General features: G+C 44.9%; 1 long non-coding RNA gene across 3 annotated transcripts; it reads right to left on the reverse strand.

Moving 5' to 3' along the window:
* Window positions 1-885: 885 nt before the first annotated feature.
* Window positions 886-23797, reverse strand: LOC129539574 (uncharacterized). 3 transcript variants are annotated; one of them, XR_016038529.1, is made up of 7 exons: window positions 23516-23797; window positions 20860-21004; window positions 8183-8340; window positions 6619-6737; window positions 5779-5909; window positions 3329-3444; window positions 886-1317 (listed from the first exon to the last, which is right to left on the reverse strand). It is a non-coding gene; the product is annotated as an uncharacterized LOC129539574 (long non-coding RNA). The 3 variants fall into 3 exon arrangements; XR_016038528.1 differs by having other exon boundaries at window positions 5779-6737; window positions 8227-8340; XR_016038527.1 differs by having other exon boundaries at window positions 5779-6737.
* Window positions 23798-27144: the final 3347 nt, after the last annotated feature.

Below are 27144 nucleotides of genomic sequence, written 5' to 3' on the forward strand. Positions count from 1 at the left end.
TCTTTTAATTTCATGGCTGCAATCAGCATCTGCAGTGATTTTGGAGCCCAAAAAAACAAAGTCTGACACTGTTTCCACTAAGATATTTAGGATTTATAATAAATTTATTTCTACTATGACCCATTAAGGTTTATCCTGAGTATATAAAGATGGTTCAATATCAGAAAAACTATCAGTGTCATTCCCTACATTAACAAATTTAAGGGAAAAAAGTCTTAAGATTAGTTCAGTGTATGTAGAAATGTTATTAAGTAAAATTCAAAATTTTTTCTAAATTAAGAAAAAAAATTCAAAGCAATCTACAAGAATTTCCTTAACTACATGAATGGTATTTGATCAAACTTTCACCAATAAAATAGGAATAAAATATTATTTACCTCATAGAGTTGCCATGGGGATGAAGCGTGAATACAAAGAAAATGCCAGAAGAGTATCTATACTTTATTTATATATTATATATACTTTATAATATATGAGCTTCCCTGGTGGCTCAGATGGTAAAGTGTCTGCCTGCAATGTGGGAGATCCGGGTTCTATCCCTGGGTTGCGATGATCTCCTGGAGAAGGAAACGGATCCATACTTTATTTATGTATTTTATATACTTTATAATATATACACTTTATCTACTTATTCATCTGTAAATAAAACTCTATAAATGTGAATGATTACTATTACTACAGAGATATTTTTGAAAATAAATGTAACAAGTGAAAAGCAATAGATAAGATGTTAGAAAAATCCTGGACAACCTAAAACAATTAGAAATTAAGCTGTTGGAATACAAAATCACTTTAATAATCAATACCATTTGGTAAAATTTTAACTGTTAATGCTTATGGCATTGTGCTTTGTATCATTTATTAAATAAAAATTAATAAAAAAATAAAAATCAATACCAGCAATGACCAATAAATAACAATTTTCTTCAGCTTTTAAAAGAAAGCACTACCTTATCTTCTTCAATAACAACAAAATGTGAGGCACCAGAAATGACCTAATAAAATATGCATAAAACATTTATGAGGAGTATTATAGGGCATTTTTCAAAGACACGATGGCCAAAATAAGTGAAGGAGGGTCTGGAGCTTGGAGGAGAACAAAGACGCTGCTGAAAGTGTCATTCGGCGGAGCAGAAACGTGACCCGCCACCAGCCAGCTGCCAGGTCCGGGACTCAGCGCGTCTGTTCCTTCAACGTCTCTCAGGTCCATCTTCAACCAAGTGTGGCCCTAAGTGCAGAATCCACTTCAAAACGGAAGTATCAATAATCCAAAGCCCAAGGAGAATAAGAGGAAAGGTGGATTTTCTTTCATGTTTCCTAGCAAAAAAAAAAAAAAATTTAGAAATTGTCCCAAACACCTTACCTTTCACCTCTTGGTGAAAAAGAAAGAATCCCAAAGGGAAAGGATGTTTCTAGAACTTCAACAGCAGATGGGACTATACCAAGAAATTAGGAGGCACAATAAACTCAAGGTTCTTTTGGAACAATTTTGAAACATGGTTCAGTTATTAGCTTTCTAAAAAAACCAATATGCAGCTTTATCATCAGCTATATAAAACCTGTTATTGTTTCTTAGCCTTTGGAGATTTTATTTAATTGAAATGTTGAACTGAGACACAATTTTCCTATGTCTACATGGCTAACCATATGTTTCTGGAGGAGAAGGCTGTCTTCACCGCCTCCCCCATTTGCTGAACTGTTTTATAACCGTGAAAATGTGATTAGTTTATTTATATTTAATCAAAACACACTCCAAAAACTTGATAACTTACTCCTGAGAGCTTTGTATCATTGATAACAGATTAGAAAAAAAAAATCATTCAACAACTTAATCTGATTTACCATCATAAATATTCAAATTTCACATATTTGTTCCACAAAACAGTTGTTTAAGTGGCTTTAATTTATTTTCAATTTTATTGTCTCAACTGTATAATGCAAATCAATTGTTGAAGTTATTTGGTAGCGAGCATTCATCCAACAAACAGTGAAGAGTCTGGGTTACCCTCTCTTTCTTTCTCTCTCCCTTCCTCCCTCCCTCCCCCCATCTCTCTCTCTCCCGCCCCTTTTCTCTCTCATAAAATTAATTTAAATGAACATGATGGAGCTTCAAAATCCTGTAATCTGTCCTGCCAAATTCAGAGTAGATATTTACATCACATCGGCTAGATAAGTTCTGTCCCTGTGCAGAGTGCATGGATGGTGAAATTTCACCATCATCAATAACTTCTTTCTTTAAAAAGTGACCTCTAGGAGGTCCGCTTCCACTCACATGACAGGCTACGTGTTCAGGCCAAACACTGAAAATAGCTAAAGATTATGAATAATTTTCTTTCATTCTTCAAAATATATTTATGACAGCACAAGAAATTGTCAGGCCAAAAGCTAAGTGAAAGTTAGAAACAAGAGACGTGAGAGTAGCAATGAAATCAGCTTTGCCTTGAGGACAGATGTGACGAACTTTTATTTTCATGGCCTTTTATGAAAAAAAACACGTCCTGTTGTACAGACCTCGAATCTGACTGAGACCCCACTGTGAGACATATAGGGGACAAACCTCACACTCACCAAAGGAGATGGTGTTGGTGCCAAGAAGACCAAGCTGGGAGCTGGGTATGCCTCGGAATTTGTAATGAAAAATAAGCTTTCCATTCTTATTAACAAAATCAAAACTCATATATTAAAGGTTTTTTGGTTTTTCCAGATGCTACCAATAAAACCAACAAAACCAGAATAGCTATATTTATATCAGGGGGAAAAGTAGATTTTAAAGCAAAAACATCATTAGGAATAAAGAGGGTTATAACATAATAATAGAAGAAAATTCACTGGGGAGCTTTCTTCCCTGATTTTTTATTTTGTTTTGTCTCCATCTTGGAGGGAGTTATTGCTACTCTTACACATGACTTTTTTTCCCCCAAAACTTATGTATTCCATGACCTCTTCCCTTAAGGCCTTGAAACTCAAAGTATTCCCTGGAAACAGAGCCCTGGATGCAAAACTGCACAGAGAAGGTTGACCGGAGAGTGTTCTCAGAAGACACGTCTCCAGGGAAAGAAGGAAGGAAGGTGGAACTGGGTTCAGGGAGATGACGCTTCACAAGGCTGGACAGGAGACCTCTGTCTCCGGCAGGGAGCCCTGGACCGGAGCGGCCCCTCTGGTCCACATCTGGCAGAGCAGCTGCAAGGGAGAGGCTGCTTGACTCACTGTGTAGAGGTTCTCCATCCTTCCCCGTGGTTCACCTGGTTTATGTGGGGCCAGATGGTGAATTAAGGCTTTTACAAGGACTGTGACCCCTGCACTCCCCATGTTTCCAGGGGGCACTCACCTTACATTCCTGTCCCAACATGAGGTGTGATCGTGGTCATGATTTACCAGCTTGTGGGGAAGGTCTGCCTGCTACCACATTTCTTTCTTCCAGGCAAAGGAACCAACGGGCAGATTCTGTCAAAGACAAAGTACCTCTGTTCTTTGGCGTACTCGTGGTCCAAGGAAGTGACAACAGGTACCTCCCTGTACCCAGGGCCTCACTGAGCGCTGGACCCACACTGCTGCTGCTGCTGCTGCTGCTAAGTCACTTCAGTCGTGTCTGACTCTGCGTGACCCCATAGACGGAAGCCCACCAGGCTCCCCCGTCCCTGGGATTCTCCAGGCAAGAACACTGGAGTGGGTTGCCATTTCCTTCGCCAATGTGTGAAAGTGAAAAGTGAAAGTGAAGTTGCTCAGTCGTGTCCAACCCCCAGCAACCCCACGGGCTGCAGCCCACCAGGCTTCTCCATCCACGGGATTTTCTAGGCAAAGAATCCCACTTATCACCTGACTCCCTGGTCTCTCCTCTTAACAGGAGTGTCATGGTGGTACTTTGGGTCCCTATGTCTCAGAGTAAATTCAGTAATCCTCAGAAAGCCATGGTACCACTCTTTCCCCGATGCACCTTTGCCTGAACAGATGGGCTGCATCCCTTTGCCGAAGAACCAGGGGAAGTAGTGATGAATGTGCTTGCCGTCATGTTTCAAGATCTTTCCTGGGAGGAATGCTGCTTCTCCTTCAGGCCACGGGTTCTGAATCTTAGAACTGACTCAAGTCAAGAAACAAGGAAAGGGATCTAGACTGTTGTTGGCATGGTTTTGTTCCTCCTCTTGATAATCCATACTTGATTTCTTCTAATTGTTTAAATCAAGAGTTACCCTCTATGACTGTCCATCCCCTTCATGTCGAGGAGCAATAGCTCTCTTCAGGGCAGGTACCACCTGTGCTCTGATAAGCCTGCCTTTCACCATGGTCCTTGCCTCCACCTTGCTTCCACATTGATGAGGAGCACAGCACCTGGCCTCTGTTGTCTCAGCATCCTATCACCCTCTTTGCTCCCAAGAACCAGCTCTGTGACTTCCTCACCTGTCATCAGCTTGACCCTCGGAGCATGGTTGTTCCTGAGCTTCTTGGAGATGCTGGGGCCACTCTCCCCAGTGCATCGCTCTGGACATGGGAAGCCCCCAGGCCATCTTAGGACCACATCCACTCCAGCATGTCCATTTCTCTGAGCTGCTGGGTCTCTACCCCCACCATCTCGCTGAGTGTGGGAGATTGCTTCCTCTAGCAATCAAGCATCATCTCAGCAGGGTGTTAACACTGTCTCCAGGGATTCTGGCCACGATGTGAATCTTGAACCAAAGTAGAGTGCCCCCCCATGACTAAACTCTGCCTTATTCAAATTTAGATTCTCTAATTTTGACCTGATCCTATGAATATTCTCCTGGGCCCTTTTGGAACATACTACCTTTGGCCACCTCATGCGACGAGTTGACTCACTGGAAAAGATTCTGATGCTAGGAAAGGTTGGGGCCGGGAGGAGAAGGAGACGACAGAGAATGAGATGGCTGGATGGCATCACCGACTCTGTGGACATGAGTTTGAGTGAACTCCGGGAGTTGGTGGTGGACAGGGAGGCCTGGCGTGCCGTGATTCGTGGGGTCGCGGAGAGTCGGACACGACTGAGCGACTGAACTGACTGACCGACTGACTGACCTTGATCCTATAGCTCCTTTGCCATACCACGACCCTGATGCTAGGAAAAATTGAGGCAGGAGAAGGGGGTGACATAGGATGAGATGGTTGGATAATATCACCCATTCAATGGGCATGAGTTTGAGCAAACTCTGGGAGATAAGTGAAGGACAGGGAAGCTCTGTGTGCTGCAGTCTATGGGGTCATAAAGAGTCAGACATGACTTAGCAACTCAACAACAACAACAAAGCCTAGTTAGGCTGTGCAGAGATCTGGCCCTTGTCATGCATCTTGTTTCTAGCGAGAATGATGGAGCTAGATCTTGAGTGGGCAACCACTGTCTTGTGAGATGCCTTCCTTGTCTGAGGCCTCGGTAGGATCGTGAAGAAAGGAGTTGATAATCTTCTGTGAAAGTGGAGGGCACCAGTTCTGCAGCTCAGAGAACCCAGGGGAACAAGGGTCTCAACTGTCCAGGTAACCCACCCCAAGCACCTCTTCCCTATCAGACCATGACCTTGGAGGCCCGAAATCTTCACCTCCTCCAAAACTCTGCTGTTCTTAGAATTAAGACTGTCCTTGCAGCTGACCTGTCTTCCAGAGGCAGAGCTTTGGGGATTGCTTCAACACTGCCAAGGAGGTAGTTTGCCTCCAAAAGGTAATGACTCACCCTGAGCCTATCACGCCCCAACAAATCGGCCATGGCTTGCCCACCCCATCGACCTTCTAGTCACCATCTCCTCAATGTCTCTCAAGCACCAGCCACGGTCCACCCACCCCTAGTGACAGGATCCACACCCATCAGTGGCCGTGGGCTCCAGCTCCAGTTTTCCACTTAGAGGACTCTTCTGACAACAGTTCCATGTCAGGCCTTGAGGTTCCGTGGAAACAGGGTCTGAGATGGAAAACTGCAGGCAGAAGGTTTACCAAGGAGTATTCTTGCGAGACTCACTTGTAAAGTAGCAAGAGAGACAGGATTTTGCAGTGGGAGAAGCTGATTCGAAGTGAGGTTGGTGAGGAGGCCACCTCCAGCCAAGTCTCGGGAGGCAGGAGGTGAAATGGCCCATCAGAGCCAGCTCAGAGGGAGAGCAGGGCACGGACGGAGCTTTGGTATTCCTGCCAGTCACCCAGTCACCGGTATGGGCAGCCCTGAGAGGGCAGGCAGTTCCCACAGCCCAGGGTGGTGTCGAGCAAGTGGCTCCGTTGTGAGCCTTCCAAAGCCATCATTCCCAGCAAGAAAGGCTGCCCACCGTCCCCCGCCCCTGCCCCCGCAGAGCCCCCAGCACCACTTCAGTAAACAGGGCTGCTTTCTGTTCACGTCTTTCCGCTCTCAGCCCCTGACCTGATATAAGGAGCAGAAAGGTCCTGTTTGAACGGGAGGGACCAAACAGGAACACAGAGATCCAGGGTGAAAGCGGAATTCACATTTCAAAACACTAGCCCAGCACACCAAGCACACAGTTTGCTAAGGATCACCCACCCCCTTGTCTGCACAGCGAGGGGATGTTCTTTCTTATACACATTGTCTTTCCCGCCGCACTGAAGTGTCTCAAGGGCTCTCATTGCCTTGCACATCCCAGGACCCACCATGCCTCACACCAAGTGTGCAAAGAATACCTGAAATCATCAAGCAGGTCATTCAGATTCCTCCAGATCCCGGGCAGTCTGTCCTATGGTCAGTCTTATGGTCAGTGTATGTCCAAGGGAAGGGGCCCGAGACCAGGCAGGGAGCTTGGCTGAGAGAAGAATCACAGATCCATACTACTGGGCTGGCCAAGAAGCTCATTCTGGTGTCTCCATGACTTCTTACAGAAAAACCCAAAGGAACTTTTTGGCCAACCCAGTATTTTCTAAAACAAGAAAAGGGAAAATATGGCAAACGTGCTGCAAGGGCAGAACATTGAAGATGAAAACAGCCACACGTACTCAGTGCAACAAGTCAGCAGGTACCCCCGAGCTGGGGCAGTGTGGGTGGGTGGCAGCACCCTGGGTTAGACACCAGCAGGCTCTCCACTGTGCAGACAGTGAGTGAAGAGCCAGGAACCGGCCTGGGAGTTGGGGGAGGCAGTTACTGCACCCTCGGAGGCTCAGATCCAAGTGTACAAAGCAGGATCATGAAAGGAACATGCTCTGTCTCCCAGGGCCTTTGTGCAGGTCCAGTGAGAGCTATATGCATGATGTGTGTATACAAGGTGTAAACTCGCAGCTGCCACCAGGACAGCGGTTAACACCCACCCTCCCTCCAGGGCAGAGAGCTCCCTGTGGGGCTGCTGCTCCAAAGGTCCCCCAGAGGGAGGAGAGCTGGGAGCAGGTACACGAGGACCCATCACACAAAGTGGGAGCAGCAGCTGATTCCCGGCTGGGGCACCTTCTACCGAACCCCCTTACAACTGCCTCCTCTGTGCTGAGCGGGCTAAGGTCAGCCAAGCTCATGAATCTCTTATAAGGACTAAAATGTGTAATGTGTAGATACACCATCTATTACTCCAGAGTAACAGAGATCATGAAGTCATTTTAATGTTCTGGGATGCTTCCAAAGAATTCTAGCCGTGAATCAAGAAATCCCTCTTTTTTATTATCACATTTTTTTCTTCTTTTTTTTTTTCCTCCAAAGCTTAAGTATGTCATTTTCTGTGACATACTTAAACTAAAAGGTCATGATCTCTATTATTACCAAACAAGAAGGCTTGACTTTCACTGATATTTTGATTTTGCTTTAAGGGAGAAAAATGCAAATACTGAATAGTGTAGATGCAGTAACTTCGGGCTGAAAACACCTATTCACCTCCCCCATTCTCCCTTTGTGAGCACCTCCCAGACCACCATGGCCCTGGGCTAAGGCGTGAGGCTTTTCCTGAGCAGCGTGCCCACCGCGTGCCCACCTGTGCTATGGACCTGGAGGCCTCAAAGGCAGGGTGGAGCAGTGAGAAAGGTGACACCTTTGCAGCCCTGACAATGAAGCCCACACTGTGAGATGTGTCCTTCCTAGAGCCCAAGCCCCCTGCAAGGCTGAGCACCCGTCACCAGCACTCACTGCCCTGAGTTACTGCTGTTACCAAGGAGGACAAGGTCTCCCAGGTGGCCCTGACCTTCCCATGCTCTGAGTGCCCCCTAGGGCTTGTACAAGAGCAGCCTGAATGCAGAGCACAGTCCCCACTGAGCCAACAAAGGTCAGACCCACCCAAAGGGCCACTGCATCTGACCCATCAAGAAAGCAGTTCAAACCCTGCTCCTTTTGGCGAGTGACAGGAAGCAAGAAGATGCCCAGCAGTTCTGAGGTTAGCAGGGAGGGTCCTGCTGAGCCCCAATCTCTGGTTTCTGTTCCTCCCAGTGTTTGATCTGTAAAAAAAAATAATAATAAACAGAAACCTCAATTAATAGAGTCAGGAAACCAGAGGGGGAGCTCACATGCCCTGCAAAGATAACAGAAGAAGAAGGACTCCTCTTCTCCGCTGGCAAGGACTCAACCAATGAAAAGCCAGAGACTCCCTGTTTCCTCCAGCTCCCTCCTGACTTCCTCTCCCCTCTGTAAAAAGGTTCTCCTTCCCTCCTTGTGTGAGGGAGTGCCTGGGGCTCCCCAGGGTTGCAAGCCCTGAATTACAAATCTCTACTTATCTGAATAAACCCATTTGCTGTAGAAAATCTGGCATTTTATCTATCTGGAATTATTCTTGTTTAAGGTCAACATTTTGGTGCCCATAAAGGGATCCAAAGGAGACCCCCTACAGTTCTGGGGCTGCACAGCAAACAAGTGCCTTACCCACTTCGAAGGCACTGCTGCTCACTGCTTTTCTAACCAGCCCTGGAGTTTGGAAAGTCTTTCTCCTGGATTCAAGCTTCTGCTCCCTTTGTGTTTTGCCCGCCCTCCCAACTTTATTCAGGATCTATTTTAAGGTCTCATCCTTTCTGATGAAGGCCTTCTTCTGTTTGTCAGTGCTTTTTTTTGGCACTTTAGTTGGATTTGAAATCAGATGGTTTCAAACAGAATGAGCTAGCCTTCAGGAACAGGGTCCATTTCATTGGAACTTTGCTGGTTCATCCTTCAGCCCATTCCTTTGGAAAAGAAGCCATCATATGGGAACAGAGCTGAGAAGCCTTTGGCCTGGCTTCTCTGAGACCAAGCTGTCCCCTTAGAACTAGCTGGTATGCAGGCTGTCTGAGCTGAAGAAGTCCAACATGTAATGTACATGAGCTGTTCAGGTTGTTCAAAAACTATTCATTTACTCTAGAAGAGAAAAAGTTCTGAGAAAGGAGATCCCAGATGCCTGAATACTCTGACGATGCTCACCTTAAAGGGACCCCCGCTAATTTTGTATTTAAATGCCATGGTCATTTCTAACTAAATGGCCCAGTCTAACCAAAGGCAATTCAGAATGTCAACGGCCAGTGTGGGGAACTTCTGAAATCCTCAAACTTACACCCGTAGCGGATTCACATCAATGTATGGCAAGACCACTACAATATTGTAAAGTATTTAGCCTCCAATTAAAATAAATAAATTTATATTTAAAAAAAGAATTGGACTACTATAGCTCAAAAATTTCTAAAACTGACTGAAACACCTATTCCAATTGGTATTTTGAGGCATCCAAACATGATCAGGAGACTAAAATTGCCTCTCTGCAAAATATTAAAATTAACTGAGGCAAACAGACAATTAAAGAGAGATAAAATGGCTTCCAAAGCTTCATGCTCTTTCTCCTTGGACCTTTTGTCCGAAGTTCCACCTCTTTCTCTTTTCCTTCTATACTGCCTACACCTCCGGCATACCCTCAGTTCCTCCATATTAATTCTCTTACCAAATTTCACTTATTCCATGAAACTCTCCCCACTCCCTTATCCTATGAACTTATCAGAACCTGTTTCTTTAAAATCAAGTTCTGAGGAGTGAAAGTGAAGTAAAAGTGTCAGTCTCACTCTTTGTGACCCCTGGACTGTAGCCTCTGTCCATGGAATACTGGAGTGGGTTACCATTCCCATCTCCAGAGGATCTTTCAGACCCAGGGATCAAACCTGGGTCTTCCTCATTGCAGGCAGATTCTTTACCATCTGAGCCACCAGGGAAGCTTATATTCTGAGGATCCAGAAGCTAAATCCTTAATTCCTTATATGCCCTGTTCTAAAGCTGAGTTGAGAGCTATAGTCAAAGATATTCCCAAAGTAACCAAAGATTCTCACAGATTTGCTGAGGAATTTAGCAGTCATTCAAACTTATCAACATGGTTTCTCTGATTTATATCAACTACTTCATGTATTTGTCAGTGAGGGCTAGGTCCAGCACTGGATAAAAACGTCTAACTGAGGAAATCTTAGAAGATCTTAAGAATTAGGTCTTTTTCATGGGGTGACTAGCCCACTAACTTATTATATGGTCAGGCTGAAGCAGGCACTAGGCAGCTTCATCAGGCAATTTCTAGGGCTTTTTGGAAGCCTGTTGATTGAAACAAAATTCAGGCTTGCATACAAAAATCTGATAAATCTGTTCATGAATATTACAATTAACTTCAGATTATTTTTAAAGAAAATCCTGGTTTTCTTTCAGATGTTGGTTCCACCTGGGTTGCTTTTAAGTCTATGTTTATTAATGGGCTGAGGACTTCCTTGGTGATCTAGTGGTTAAGATGCTGTGCTTCCACTGAAGAGGGTACAGTTTCAATCCTTGGTCAGGAAACGAAGATCCCACGCATGCCAAGCAGCATGGCCAAAAAAGAAAGAATTAATGGGCTGAACTGGGACCTTTCTCTTTGTAAAAAAGACCAGGATGGAATGAGAAACTATGTCCAGTCTAGATTTAGGTTATCTGGCAACTCAGCTCTCTTGCAATCTAGACATGTCACCTAAAACCACTAAAGTTCTCAATCATTGATTCTAACAAATGAAGACCCAAAACAAAATCAAGATTCTTCTAGTTTCAGCTATGATTGCAAAGAGTCAGGAAAACGGAGATGAGATGGTTACAAATGTACACGTCAGGCACTTTCAGCCTCCTAACCAGCTTCTCCATCCTTCCCACCAATTCTCAATGACAGGGCTCTGAGGAACTGCAGGGGCTCTTACAAACCCTCCTCTTACTCTTCTTGGAGATACATTGCTCCAGGCTGTAGATGAGTCCCATGGACAGCAGAGCCACACTCTCTTTATTCAGCCTCGCTACTGCCAAACAGCCCCTGCCTCGGAGTACTGAAATACTTCAGATTAGAGGGAATCTCCAATAAACCTCCAGACATTTCTGTCTCTGAACCTATCCTCTCTTGTTAGACCCTTTGAGAGACACACACCCTTTTTTCCTTACTTCCTCCCCCACCATTTATGCATTAGGCTGAGACTTCTTAAAGAAGTATCACGCCAGAATTTCTTTCTCTTAAAATGGGGAAATCATTCTAGAAACTGATAGTAATCATAAAAGCAGCCAACCAGGTGGATTAAGCAACTCTTTGACATCTCTTATTCACTTCATCTCTGAGGGTAATAGGCTGATTTAGGAAACATGGATCATTTGTCCCTGTTGAATCAGCTAACAACAGGTTTGCCTCCTTAAGGGCCAATCTCCAACCGATGTTGGCAAAATTCAGTGTGTGCCTCCCATCAAAGACTCAAGGAGCGCCTCAAAACCTCTTCCCAGAATTAATCAGTCTCCTTTAAATAAAGAAACCGTTCAAGGCATAAAGCCCATAGTAGAAGATTCTCAAGCTCAAGTCCTCGTTTTCCTTTGCACTGGATTCTGTACTACCTAAGGACCCAGGGTGGAGGCTTTTTCAGGACTTCTGAGCAATAAACAACCTTGCTAACCCTGGACACCCTGTTGTTGCTAACCCTTATACATTTCTAACATCCATTCCCACTGGAAGAAAATTCTTTACTGTGATTGATTTATGCAGTACCTTCTTTGCTATTTCAATGGAGAAGCTAACCAGTATCTTCTAGTTTTCACTTGGGGAGAAAACAATTCCCCTGGACAGTAATCCTCAGGGTTTTACTGAAAGTCCTTATTCCTCACAAATCCTGAAGGCTTGTCTGGATGGTGTGAAGGTCCCCAGGGGCTCTACTTTGTTGCAGCATATGGATGATCTGCTTCTTTGCTCTCCTTCTTAAGCCTCCTCACAGAAAGGCACATCCATTTCCTAAAATTATCAGCCTTAAAGTTATACAAGTCCACTGAAGAAAAATTATGGTTTTCCCTAACCCATGTTCAATACTTAGGGCATCTGATCTAAGAGCAAGGAACCGACACTGATCATCATAGCCAACTATGGGACACTCTAGCATGGGGACACTCCCTTAAGAGCCATTGTGGCCGCTGCCCTTTTGGTTCCGTTCCGTTCCGTCGCTCAGTCGTGTCCGACTCTATGCGACACCGTGGACTGTAGCCTACCAGGCTTCTCCGTCCATGGGATTCTCCAGGCAAGAGTACTGGAGTGGGTTACCGTTTCCTTCTCCAGGGGATCTTCCCGACCCAGGGATCGAACCCGGATCTCCCACATTGGAGGCAGACGCTTTAACCTCTGAGCCACCAGGGAAGCCCTTTTGGTTAAGGCCACTGAAAACATAGTTGCGGAATCCCCTTTAGCCACTTTTGTGTCTCACACCACATAGGCCCTCCTGAACCCTTACCACACTCAACACTTCTCAGTCACCTCACTTCCTATGAAGTCCTTTTGTTAACTCTCCTCCCATAACGATTTGCTTTATAATAACCTTGATACTTTTCTCCCCTCTGCTATCCAGAAAAATCCCTCATGCCTGCCTAACACTGATGGAAATAGATGGAAAAACAGTGGAAACAGTGTCAGACTTTATTTTTTTGGGCTCCAAAATCACTGCGGATGCTGATTGCAGCCATGAAATTAAAACACGCTTACTACTTGGAAGGAAAGTTATGACCAACTTTGATAGTATATCAAAAAGCAGAGACATTACTTTGCCAACCAAGGTCCGTCTAGTCAAGGCTATGGTTTTTCCTGTGGTCATGTATGGATGTGAGAGTTGGACTGTGAAGAAAGCTGAGCGCCGAAGAATTGATGCTTTTGAACTGTGGTGTTGGAGAAGACTCTTGAGAGTCCCTTGGACTGCAAGGAGATCCAACCAGTCCATTCTAAAGGAGATCGATCCTGGGTGTTCATTGGAAGGACTGATGCTAAAGCTGAAACTGCAATACTTTGGCCACCTCATGCGACGAGTTGACTCACTGGAAAAGACTCTGATGCTGGGAAAGGTTGGGGGTAGGAGGAGAAGGGGACAACAGAGAATGAGATGGCTGGATGGCATCACCGACTCGATGGACATGAGTTTGAGTGAACTCCGGGAGTTGGTGATGGATAGGGAGGCCTGGCATGCTGTGATTCTTGGGGTCGCAAAGAGTCAGTCACGACTGAGCAACTGAACTGAACTGAACTGAACTGAATGGACCATTCAAGTTCTCGCAAGTGTATAGGTTTCGTGTATATAAATATGTTTTAGTCATGATCTGTATGTGTTTGCACTGGGCTGAAGCCTTTGCTTGCAGGCAAGCTACTGCCTTTTGCCTGTAACGTCCTTTTTTAAAAAATTATCCCTACCTGGGGAACTCCTCTCAGACTTTGTAGTGAACAAGGACCCCATTTTACTGGCCAAGCACTTAACAAGTCTGCACTGTCCTGCCCGTTTTACAGCATCTTCACTGTGCTTACCATGCTCAGTCCTCTGGTTTAGTCAAACACACTAACAGCATTGTTAAAACTCAGTTTTGGCAAAGTCTGTAGAGACCTTCAAAATATCTTGGTCAAAAGCATTGCCATTAGCCCTTCTAAACCTTATATCCTCCCCCTTTGAAATGCATAAACTCTCACCCTTTGAAATAGTCACGGACACCCAATGCACTTGGTTCCCTGCCTCTTTTGACCCACAACCAAACAATTATCTCTGATAATAGGAGAGATACTCCAATATTTCAAAGAACTAATTGCTTCAATTAAAAATGTGATTTCAATGTATTTTCAACAAGTGCACTTTCCCTCCTGGACAGTTACCACTGAGCCAGTCACTTCCCTTGGGGAGTGAGCTGTCATCTTCCTTAGCGGGTAAAATGCAAGCTCCATGCTTTGTGTTCTTTAAACTGTATTCCCTTCTAACAATTTCTGAGGCTGTGTTGTTATAAAACATAGTCTATGATAGAGCAGGCTTCCACATGTATGAAGTTAGTCTCCCTGAGACCCACCCCAGCCCTCCCAAGTGACTCATGGCATCTTACTCTTGTAGAAGCCACCCTTAGAGAGTGTTTGCATCCCTTGCTGTGATTACAGCTGATTAGTTATTTCCAATGTGTTTGAACTTCACCAGACTTACATCTCAGAGCAAAAGCAAGGTCAAGTTCACACATTCATCTGTAAAGGCATCATCCAGACTTAAGAAGATGTCCCCTGAACATATACCTTCTTTACAATCCTCTCAGAAGCCAAGTATTTAATAGAAGTGAAGCTTGAGATTTTTCTCTTGATTCCTTGTTATGGGCATTTGCTGTTCACACACAAGTGTGCAAGGGCACACACACACAAGATATTAAAATGGAGTAGTGTCTAAGGCTTGACAATTCTTAATGGCTGAAAAGAATAGCACTGGCTATTTGCATGGGTCAGTGGTTTAACACTGTGTACAGGATTTTCTGGACAGACCTGTGGGATAAAATACCACCTGATGCCAGAATAAATGACAAAGAAGGCAAACAAGGAAAATGAACCATTTTCCATACTGACTTCCAACCAAGTCTCCTAAATTTGTCTTAGAATAGTTGAAGAACCTTGGATAGTTGCTCAGGCTTAATGAGCTAAAAGAAAATCAAAGTTTTGATCCTGGGCTCTCATACTATTTTGTTACTATCTTTTTGCGTTGGCCTGGGAAAAATAAGGAGATCTCTCTGCACCTCAGTTTCCGTATCTGTGAAATCAGAGTTTCCATTAAACGACATCCCAGGTCCTTCCTAGTTTCAAGATCATGGGGAATCTCTCTAAAGGAGGTTTTTAACCCCTTGGAACCATGGGTCTGTAAAGGATCTGATGAAAACATGGGTCTTGTCTTTGTTCATGCTTCATAAACACACAGTTCATGGACAGAATATGGAAGGAGATTCAGAGAACCCCTGGACCCTCTGTGGGGAATGGGCTTAAAACTTTTGGCTTTAGGAAGATATCTCTAAAGACTATCTCTCTGAAAAAGAACAAAAGATACAGCAGCTGGAGAAGTATGGAAATCTGAAATTTTAGTTTAGAAATAAATTATCTCATTCTGAGCTTTCAAACAGTGAGCCATACTTCTGTATAATACATAAAAATTTAAAAGATGCAAGATATTAAAGCAAGATTCATCACTGTGATCTGCTATGCAAGCTGGATCTGAGGCCAACAGAAAGTGCGGAGTCAGACTCTGACGGATCAGGTATTATGCAAATGTCCATGGCTGCAGTGAATGAGTCGTGTGTTTTCCCCAGATGTTCCACCCAGGTTCCAAAGCAGGAGGGAAGTTGGCTAAGGACCAAATCAAATTTTTATATTCCTGTAAGATAGTGCCAGGCACTCTGAGTTCATCAGTCCCATATTGGAGGCATCAAAGCGCCACATCATGGTTGGATAGCCCTACATTCATTCCATTTTATTGCAGGCAGAACAAATAAACTGAGAATCAGAGCACTCAGCGACTCATGTCAGAGGTGCAAATTGAAAGTCAACGCTTGTCCTGCATGTAATCTAGCTGCAGAAGAGTTTATAGGGCAGAATTTTCCACGCTGAATGCTGCCACTGCTCCCTACAAGGACAGCTCTGTGTGTGTGTGTGTGTGTAAGTGTGAAAGTGTGAATGTGCATGAGTGTGTGAACGTGTATATGTGTGTGAATTTCTGTGAGAGTGTGAGTGTTGTATGAGTGTGTGAGAGTGTGTGTGTATATGTGTGTGTGAACTTGTCTAAGAGTGAGTGTGCATGAGAATGTGTGTGTGTATGAGTGTGTGAGTAAATGTGAAAGTGTGTGTATGTGTGTATGAATTTGTGTGAGAGAATGTGACTGTCATGTGTGTGACTGTGTGTGTATATGTGTGTGAGTATGAATTTGTGTGACAGTGTGAGTGGGCATGTGTATGTGTGTAAGTATATGTGTAAGAATGTGTGTATGTGAGTGTGTGTGTGAGTGTGTGTGTGTGTGCATGTTCACAGCTTAAAACAACACCACCCATTCCAGGAAAACAGAAGAGAAAGAGACCCAAAGCTTCTAATTCATTTGTAAATAAATGCAAGAATAATTGTCAAAATTGTAGTTGAACTAGTGATTTTGAGTTATTCCAAGTATGTTTCCAGAGACACAGTTTACCAGAAATTTCCTGCCATCTTTTCACCATCTCTCAGTTTGGTGTGTTTGTCCTTTTCAAACATTATTTTTCAAAGGAGAACATTGGGGTTTAGAGACCTTTGTTCCTCTCTATTTAGCAACACTGTCATCAGCATTGAGGGCAAGGTTAACACACAGGAGTCTGTCTCCACTAGACTATCGTATACGTAAGGATCAAGGTTCTGCAGTCTTTATTGCTGTCTCCTCAGGACACTGGCCCAAAATTAGTCACACAGGTGATCATAACTGTTTGATCAATTGAATTAAATTATTGCTCTTTGGCCAAGAATGAACTGTTACGGCAAGAATCCTGGCCAAGGTGCAAAACACTGGGTTCGACTCGTGCCACTCACTAGCTACTTTAACTTAGCAACTTCCTTGACTTTCCCTGACCTCAATTTCATTATCTATAAAATCAAGAGTTTGAATCAAATGTGAAATGCAAGACTCATTTTGCTCTCTGCTTCTCTGTGAACTTGTTACCAAGAATACAGCCTCAGAAGAAACTCAGTCTGAGACCACCCTTTCTGAGTATTTCTTTTCATCAAAAGGAAAGTAAAGAAATGGGCAGTTCTTCAGGGTGGGTTTGGCCCTGGCTCTGTGTATCAGCTGAGGGCTTCGCTGTTTCTCAATGGCTTCTGATTTATGTGGAACCAAGACCAATTCAGGAGACCCACTGCCTTCTAAAGACCCTGGAAAACTGCTCTCTGAAGGCACTGTGTCTGAACACTGCACTTAAAGGGCATTTTGCCTTGGGAAGAACAGGCGATTGTTGAACTCCACAGGGTAGTGAAATTACTTCTACACAGAGCAGGTTCTAGCAAATTGCAGTTCTTGGACAGTGGATTCCAGGGCACAAGGGCAGAGATTTATGGGCTTACTTTCTTGAGCCTCAAAGTGAAGTCGTTTAGTCGTGTCCGACTCTTTGTGATCCCATGCACTGTAGTATACCAGGCCTCTCTGTCCATGGGACTTTCCAGGTGAGCCTACTTGCTGACAAAAGAAAGAAAGGTAGAAGAGGAGAATGAAGGCGAGAGGCTCAGGGGTTGAATTCGGGAGCTCTGATGTGCCCCAGGGTCTGAGTGCCACTCAGAAGCCAAAGCAAGAAGTTTTTTGGGGGAAAACTAGCATCCTCTGTCACCAAAAGCTCTCTGGCCATACACCTTTGGAGACACCTGCTGCTGAGCCTGGGCTCCGGCTGTCCTGGCTGGGTTCCTGGGGTGCACTTCTCATGTCCTAAATCTAAGAAGCAGGGCATATGGGTTGGGGCATGGAAGTCTGTCTGCATTCCCAGGATGAGAATTTATAGCAAAAATGGGTGGCAGTTATTTCCAGTTGTTAGATCACTTACCACCACAAGACTGATGAGTGAGAGTTGGTAAGAAAGGCAGGCCAGAGTCAGATTGTGTTTGAAGAGGAAGGCGCCTGGGTTCCACCCTGGATCTACCAGTGAGACCCTAGCAGCTCTGGTCGGGTCCTTCTCGCCTCTGAGAAGAACTAAGACACCAGTACCGGCAGCAGGGAGTCTAATCCAGTAGCTTACAGCTCTGTGGTGCCTGGATGCCTCCCAATAGCTCCTGCGGTAGGCAAGTCGAGGGCAAGACCTCACTGTGCGCGTGGGGCAATGGCTCAGTGTGATCTGCCCAGACCCGCCTGGAAGCTGGTGGCGTTAGCCCTGGAACTCAGCCCTCTGGATTCAAGATCTAGAAAAATGGCCAAAGCTAGCCGAGGGATAGGTAAGCCCCAGAGAAGGGAATGAGGTGGAGCTGACTTAGCAGAGGGGTAGGGGCTCTTTCTAAGACCCCCATATCGACATTCTGAGCATTTGACCTCAAGTGGTAAACTGAGGTGACATGCAAGGCAGATGTTGGGCTCAAAGAATCTTTGATGTGCCAATGAAATCTTACTTGGCAGGAGGGCGGTGGGAGGAGAGGAAGCAGTGCTCTGGTGGCTCAGTGTAATTATTTCCCAAGAGAAAGAGAATGCTGTTTCCTTCAAACAGATCTGATGTCCTTGTGCCCTCTAGCCTTTACTGGAGATTAGTTGCAAAGAAAACTTTCCCAAGGTGATCTGGGCTTTCGGGTCTCCTTTCAAATCATCCTGCAGAAGGCCTTTCATGTGTCTATCCAAGCACCCTGACCGTGTCCTTCTCGACTCAGTCGACTATCCAGTAGTTTTAGAAGCAGTATTTTGCTTTCGCAAGTGGCTCTTTTGAGGAGTTCCTCAGCAGACATTTCAGCATCAAGCTGTACACATGTTTATAAAACGTCACTTCAGCCATCAGACTGCTTCTGAGGCTGAAAGAAGGCGGGAGTATCTCTGTCTTGGAGTTTTGCTCATTGGGGTGGGGGGGGGGTGCTCTCCCAAAGGTGAATCAGACACAAGGAAACAGGGAGCCACTCTCACTGGTTCACAAGTCCATTATTTTATGAGCGCAGAACCAGCCCCATGTCTGGGCCAAGTTCTGGTCTACAGAAGAATCAAGATGCTTGCCTAATGACGGGAGAGGAAGACACAAGTAACAGTTACAAGAGATGAACCCTATGAGGAAGGTCAGCAGAACAGGTCAGGGACCCTAGAGGAGAGGCGACTGGAAAGGGTCCAGGTGGGTCCAGGTGGAGTCCAGGTGGAACGGTTCTTTGAGGTTCTTCAACTCTAAAAGATGGCAACCCAGCCAGAGTGAGTTAAAAATGAAAAACTTGATTTCTAATATTTTCCAGAGTCCTTGGTGGGAATAGTCCCAATGAATAAAGCAAATTTCGAGTCACTGGTATGGCATCACTGAACTCAGAGTTGGGAATTCACACCTGGTAGGTAGCACCCTGTTATGTCCACCTGCAAATGCAAGGGACACAAATACCTTCAAGACGCTCGAGAATAGGAAAATAATTAGGAGGTGATAAATGTAAGTATTTATTCTCTTTGTTTTTATTATAGTTCATTTAATTATAAATGCATATAATTTAATTTGTACACGTGACTGTGTTTAATAACCAGCTGCCAAAATTGCTGAAAATATAACAATCAGCTCTCCAGAACACCCCTAGGTTATCCCTTCATGCACCTGGGTTCAAGCTGCCATCCTGTCTCTGGGGGATGTTATACTGTCTTCCTAACCAGGCCTCCTGCCTCCGTGTAGCCACAGTAATCTTTCTAAGATGCAGTGCGGTCATGTCACCCCCTGATTAAAACTCTCTGCTACTTCTCTATGGTTTTTGGTTCCCTCCGTGATGTGAGCCTCCTGCTTCTTTGCTGGGGTCCCCACCATCGCTACCTCCCACCTGCCATGCACACATCACACACCTCCCCGACTCCCCTGTTCCCCTATCCCGGCTGCCGGGAACACCACCTTTGCCCCAACAGTCTTTCAGATCTCTACTTGGACATGACTTCCTTCGGGAGACTTTCCATGGCGCACCAGACCCAGAAGGGCCGTCCACTTGTGCTCCCACAGGTCCTGGGCCTGAACTTGAGCAGCACGTGTGCGCTGGGTGGTGGGACGTGGTTTACAGCAGGGCTGAGGGCAGCAGGTCTGGAGCAGACTGTTTGGCTGTGACTCCTGGCTCCCCCGCTCCCCAGCTCTGTGTCCACAGAGCGGCCACTGAACCTCCAAAGCCTCTTTCTCTCCTACAAATTCAGGCAATTCCAGGCCCTACCCTGGAAGGTTATTATGAACCTCGAGCGATTTCGCATACACCCACTGTGTGCTTCAAACAGCCGCAACCCACAGCAAGTGCCCCCAAGTGGTAACTCAGACTGGCCCAGGTGTCTGTAGTCACCCCTTTGACAAGTCATCATGGGAACTGGGTGGCTTCTCTTCCTGCTGAGAGTACAGCACTGAGTTGGGACTTAGCAGGTACTCAGTGACTGCAGAAAGGAACAATCCAAAGACTGAATCAGGAAGGGAAGAAAGGGCTCCATGTTCCCTACAGAGAGCACAGCAGGTGCAGAGGCCCCGGGTGTGGTGTGCGTGCAGCTGGTGGGACAGGAACACTGGTGCCAGTGGACAGTCGCAGGAGGACTCAGGTAGAGCCACGGGGCAGGGTCTGCTTTCTGAGGCATCACTTCTCTTCCACTGCCTCACATCTTGAGCTGATACCAAGCAACAGACACTTATTTTCTCCCAGGTTTGGAGGGCAGAAGTCCAAGACCACAGTCTGGACAGGTAGATTTCCAGAGGGGGCTCTCTTCTGAGCCCCTCACTGTGTCCTCATGTGACCCTGCCTGGGTGCATACACACATAGAGAGCTCTGGTGTCTCTGCCTCTTCTAATAAGGACACTAACCCTATTTGTTCAGGTCCCCATCCTATGACCTCACTACTTAACTATTTACTCATAGGCCCCTTTCCCAAATAGAGCCATACTGGGAGGGTAGAGCTTTGATATATGAATTTGAGGGGGATGCAAATGTTCAGTCTATAGCTCTGCCTTCCCTGCCACCCCAGGCACCCCATTCCTCCATCCCACCCTCATCCCCACCCTCCCCACTCCTCATCCCCACTGTACACACCGGAAGGACGGACGCTGCTGTCCCAGGTGCCATCTTCTGTGTGGGGAGGTGAAGGGGCAGAAGCACTTCATCAGCTTTCCCAGCAGGACTGCTGCTCCCCACACCTCAGCCGATGGTGCCTACCTGTGTCCATTGCACCTGGAGACTGAGAATTCAGGTTTTATTAACTGGGGACTTTGTTAGCCATGAACTGCTGAGAGATGGGAAATTGTGATTTGACCATTCAGGTACCCAGACTTTCAGCTAAAATCCCCTCTTGGGGGCCTGCCTATGCCTCTGCATGTTCAGAATTTTCCAGCCTGTTACGTTCTGTCAAGCAATTATTTACAAATTAGATTTCCGGGGAATACATGGTCAGAGAATGCTAGCGTTACACACATCAGTTCAGTTCAGTTCAGTCGCTCAGTCGTGTCTGACTCTTTGCAACCCCATGAATCACAGCATGCCAGGCCTCCCTGTCCATCATTAACTCCTGGAGTTCACTCAAATTCACCTCCATCAAGTCGGTGATGCCATCCAGCCATCTCATTCTCTGTCGCCCCCTTCTCCTCCTGCCCCCAATCCCTCCCAGCATCAGAGTCTTTTACACACATAAATAACAACAAATTACTTTTTTTTCAATAAAAAACAATTCTCCAAATAACCAGTGTCATCAGGAAACATAGGGACCTACCACCCTGTCCACCCACAGCTGGGAGCATTTATCATTGCTTTCTCTCCCTGATGGGAGCCAGGAATGTCTACAGAGCAAATCACAATGAGCCATGATCGATGACCTCCCCCCTTAGGCTATCATTTAACAATAGTCTTTTCCAATTATTTTCTAAATTCAAAATAGCCGAGAATGTGGTAAAAATAGGAAGCATTTATTTATAGTTTCAGGAGAGCTATGGGCTTCCCAGGTGGAGCTGGTGGTAAGAAACTATCTGTCAATGCAGGAGACAAAAAAGACTCGGATTTGATCCCTGGGTCGGAAAGATCCCTTGGAGGAGGACACGGCAACCCACTCCAGTTTTCTTGCCTAGAGAATCACATGGACCGTGGAGCCTGGCAGGCTACAGTCCATAGAGTTGCAGAGAGTTGGCCATGACTAAAGTGACTTAGCCTGCAGGCATGAGAGCTACAATGACTGCTTGCTCTGAAGTGTCCACTCTTTGCAAGAATTTGTTAGGTCTTAGGAGCTAGCTTTAGGCTATCATCAAATATCCAATTACCCACCTTCCCCGTAATGGAACATCAGTATTACTTATGTCCATCCGAAAGAACAAGGTTTGGCTGGCTGTCCGCAGCTAGGCATGGCCCTCTGAGCTCCCATCAAGGATGTGCAAGATGAAATGTGTGTAGGTGGGGCCGGGGAGAGCTTTCAGAAAGGCTGCTTTATAAAAGCAAAAGGGAAGGGAGTGGCTGTCCTTCTTCCTCTTCTCTGCTCTCTGGAACATGAATGTGATGTCTCCAGCACACACACAGATATTAATATCTGGGCCATGAGGTCACCATGAGACTGAAGCAAACCATGCACTGGGCTGGTGGAGCAAGAAGACAGAGGAGCCTGGTCCCTGATGAGTACAGAGTGGCCACCCCAGCCCTTAGCTGCCAGCACCGACTCCTTTAGGAAGAGAGAACCAGCCCTTATCTCATTCGAGCCCCTAAGAATCTGGGTGTTCAGTCACAGGCAGTCAAACACACCCCTAACCAGAGCCATGCTCTGCATACCTCCTCTATGCAGCCAGAGACACTTGGACATCAAAAACCCACAGTTCATCTAAAAGCAGCACCCTGTAATTCTGTTATCGATTCATTCAAGAGCTACCCATCGAGGTTCTGTTTCCTATGCCCCACGAAAGTAAGTCTGTCTCCTAAGGCTCCCAATGCAGTTTAGGATGTAAACTCAGATTTGACTTTATTCCAGTATAAGGCAACAGGTCCCAAACAGGATGAGTGTTACCTGTTAGAAACTTGTCAATGTCAAAGTATCAGAACTGGACACTACTTGGTCTTCTTTTCTTCCTTTTGAAGGGCTCAGGATAGAAATTTGGAAAAGATGTGACAGAGAATGTTGTGTGTGTGTATGTGTGTGTGTTAGAGGAAGGGAGAGAGACAGAAACAGGAGAAAAGTGTGAGACTATAGAGAAATACAACTGAAGTCACGCCTACCATCAAAAGCACCAAGGTTCTTACTAACATTAACAGTTAAGTGCTAACTCATCTGCACTTAAGGGCTGTTAAAACTCTAACCACCATAGCAAAAAATTTAGTATAACAGCTCAACTCCATATAATTTTATTATTTTCAATAAAACGAAATGTTAAGTGTATAACTAGAAGTGATTGAGTTTTATGTTTATGTAAGACTTTTCACATAATTAGACTCACCAATCTATAAACTTCCATTTTCAACACAGCTTCAAGTTTGGGTGTAAAAAGAGTAATCACCATAATGTTAAGACATATCTATCCAATTCTAGGAAATACCCGAAAAGCCATGAATGCCCCAGTTAAAAAAATAATGTCACTTTCATATTCCTTTGATGATGCCTATTACTGAACTCACATATTTCAGTAAGCATCATACAAAATAATATTGCAATAGCAAGTATAAGACCCTCTAACACACAAGCATAGGTCAGAGTCAGTAATCAACTAGACCACACACTTACTTTGAAATTCCACAGTATTTTTCAAGAGCGTGTTAATGGCCTTTGCCTGCAAGAGTGTGAGGCATGTGCTCTTTTTTCCAAAAAATCAAAATGACAATAATTAAACCAGGCAGCTGCTGCCCCCAGTAATATGACAACCTCTCCCTGCTCCCTGGAACTTGCTGGAATCCCTCTGCTTGAGCTCATCTCATTCGAATTCGCTGTGCTCTTCCTGTGCCCCAGCAATCTGGGTGAGTTTCCATCTTTCAGCTGAATTATTCAGATGTTTTCCCACAACGGCACTAGCAGTGCTCGTATAACTAGTTTCTAAATCAACAGTGAATTACATTATTGACAATCTGAGAGGATTAATTAAGAAATCTGTCAGGAATGACGCTATGAGAGCTGGCTCCTTTTCATGTCAGATACTCAGTCTTTGAGATAGAAGCATACCTGATGTGATTGCAGAAGTGGAAGGGTGGGCTATGACACCAGATCTAGGGGTGGAGACAGCTCCCCTGGGCTGAAAGGCAGAGTGAGAGTCGGCCAGAGGCAGAAAACTGTGTGCCTGCACACATGCGCGCACGCACGCGTGCGAATGCACACACACACACACACACCATTGCTGGCTGGCTTATATCAACTAATTTAAGTGGGGCTGCAAAAAATATATGCTATACAAAGTAAAACACTCTTCAATGTCTATGTATCGTGGTTTATTCTGTGCACAGATTCTGGTATACAGAAACAACATTAATAAGTCAGATGCTAATTTGCCTTTTTGAATGCCTGATCCCAACATCTGGGGTCTCAAGGCCCCCAAAATAAGCCACCCAGGAAGCTTCCTTTGGTGCCTTGCTATGAGAAAGCAACTTGTCTATCCTTATTTGTTTTCCTTTCCATAAAGCCTTACAACCAAACCCCAGCATACAAAACAAATAAATTAATAATCAAAATATAATAGTATTTCACTGTCTGAATTAATGAATTAAATTTGAGAAAGTTTGAGAGTCTGCTATTAACAGATAAAGCAGCAATATTCCTGCAAATTTGCAGTAGATACCATATAGGATGGAAAGCCCGAAGTCCTACATTCTAGGTGGAGCTGAGTCCCCAAGGAACTGGGTGGCCTGGAGCCTGTCTCTTCTCCCCCAAGGCTTCATGTTTTCACCTGGAATGATCCCTGCTCCACAGGCTGCCATGGGGTGAGATCCAAGTGGGGAAGTGCATTGGAAGCTTTCTGAGCATGCCTGCTACCCTACACACAGCTGCAACATCTCTCCTTGTATCACCTTCAAAACAGCCTTTCCATAAGCACTATCTCTGGTTTAAAGATAAGAACCCTGAGGCACCCAGAGCTAAGGAAATATTCCCAAAGTGCAGAGTTCTAAGAGGGTAGCCCCACCCCCACACCCCAGTCACTGGGCTCCCCGCTGAGGCCAGTGCCCAGGGCAGGGCAGGTGGGTTGGAATTGAGTTCCTGTGGATGAGTGAGAGTCTCAGAGGGGGCGGGGGTGGGGTGGGCTTGTGGGCCATGGGCTGGGAAGCTGGGGTCCTGGGGGGCTGGGGAAGGACGTGTTCCGGGAGCCTCTTCTGGGGAGGAAAGTGCAGGAAGCCGTGTGAGATGTGCAGATACAACATGTGTCTAGGACCACTGCGAACCAGTGACCAGGGTCCATGCCAGAGGAGCCAGGCGGGCAGTGAAAGAGTGATGGTGACAGCAATACTGACTGTGAGGACCACGGTCACAACAGCTGACGCCTACTGAGGGTGAGCTATGGCTGGTCCTGCTGGAGGTCCTGACGTGTATTGATTAATCTCATGCTCGCATCGCCATGTGGCAGATGAAGAAATGGAGGCTCAGAGGGCTTTGTGGCTTGGAATTGGTTGTGAAGTGGACTTGGAGAGCCTGAGGAATAAGTAAGGAATGTCTCCCCTTTCCAGAACCCTCCATGAAGCTCTCTCTGCCCACGGAGTAGCTTCAGAAGTGCCCAAGAACCATCAGAGAGACAGTTGTCCCATTCACAGTGAAGTTCACATGACCTGGGCTTTCAAGGTGGGAGCCTACTTTCCCAGGATTTTGCAAATACAGTTTCTACGTCTTGTCTCTTCTTCCTCTAGACTTGGCAGTTCCAGGAGCCTCAGGGTTTGGAGTAAGTTTTGTGACATGAGTCATGTGACAGAACCTAGGACAAAGAAGAATGAAGTTTGCTTGCACACAAGCACACATACACACTCACACGCACACACACAGAGAACAATGTGTGCTATGCCTGCATGGTTGGCTTCCAGGAGTGATTATTATTTTTTTGTTAACGCTCCACATTTTCAAATTTCCTACAATGACCACTTATTATTTTTGTAATCAGAAGTAAAATAATCATATTTTTTAAATGATATGTAACTACAACAAGCTAATAAAAAGTCATGATTTCTGAACCCCAGAGATAGCAAAGCTGTGAAGCACAGCTTAAAAAGAACAACTAAAAAAGATTGGCTAGCTCTGTTGGTAGAGCATGAGACTCTAAAAGCACAGAATCATCAAGCCACAGCCTTGACACATCTTAATCGATATACTTTGGGTAAATCACGTATAACCTCATTCTGCCATTGACACAAAGGAGTTGCGATGTTTTCTCAATAATTTCACTGAATTTCTCAAAGGACAAACCGATTATGTAAAGTGCTTTGTACAATCTAAGGGCACCCATATTGTCACTACTACTGATCCTGTAATACTAGTATTAGTATTTGTACTCATATTCCTATTATTGATGTATTATTGAGGACACTCAGAAACAAAATATATTTCAATTTTTTTCTTTATATGAAAATCTGGACAAAGATGCTATTCATTCTTTGAGGGCTGTTATATTGGGAATGGAAATAAAGTAAGCCCCATCTGTGTGTCTGAATTTTATTGATACTCGTTCAGTCGCTCAGTTGAGTCCGACTCTTTGAACCCCATAGACTGCCATACGCCAGGCTTCCCTGTCTTTCAACATCTCCTGGACTTTGCTAAAATTCATGTCCATTGATAATCATTAGCCTATTGATTGAGATTCAACTGCTTAAAACCAATCAATTAAATGAAAAGCTTACTCAGGGATCCGGAGAGAAAGGAAATAGTTTCCTCATACCATTCCTCCCAGTTTTAGGATAAAAAAATCTGCCTCTTTTAGCCCAGATGGAAAGTCTTTGTGCAGGAACAAAATCTGATGGTAAGGAGTCTTTTCCCCATGGCAGTTGTCCTTGGTCCTGATGTTCTCTTTGATCTATCCAAGTGAAAAACATCCACCCTTAGCAAGGGTAACCCTTCTCAGAAGAACTACAAATGTCCATTTCAAATAATGATGGTCTTATTATATATTATACATCATTTACACATAAACCTAAAGTATAAAATATTTTTTAATCCGACACTCAAATTAGAACAAAACATATTATGTAGACTCTTTTTAATTTAGGACCAAAATATGCCTTTCTAGTGATGGGATCTTCCCATTTTAGATATTTCTTAAAGATAAGAGACTTGTTAAGTAGTATTGATGATAATAGTGTTTGCATGGTTGTCAATTTCATTAATCTTTCAAATTAGGTGTTCATAATGGGTTAATGAAAGCACAACACTTCATTACATTATTCAATGTA

Source organism: Moschus berezovskii, chromosome 11, assembly GCF_049115385.1.
Source record: "Moschus berezovskii isolate FMDL1 chromosome 11, NW_MosBer_1.0, whole genome shotgun sequence".
NCBI classification, from domain to species: domain Eukaryota; kingdom Metazoa; phylum Chordata; class Mammalia; order Artiodactyla; family Moschidae; genus Moschus; species Moschus berezovskii.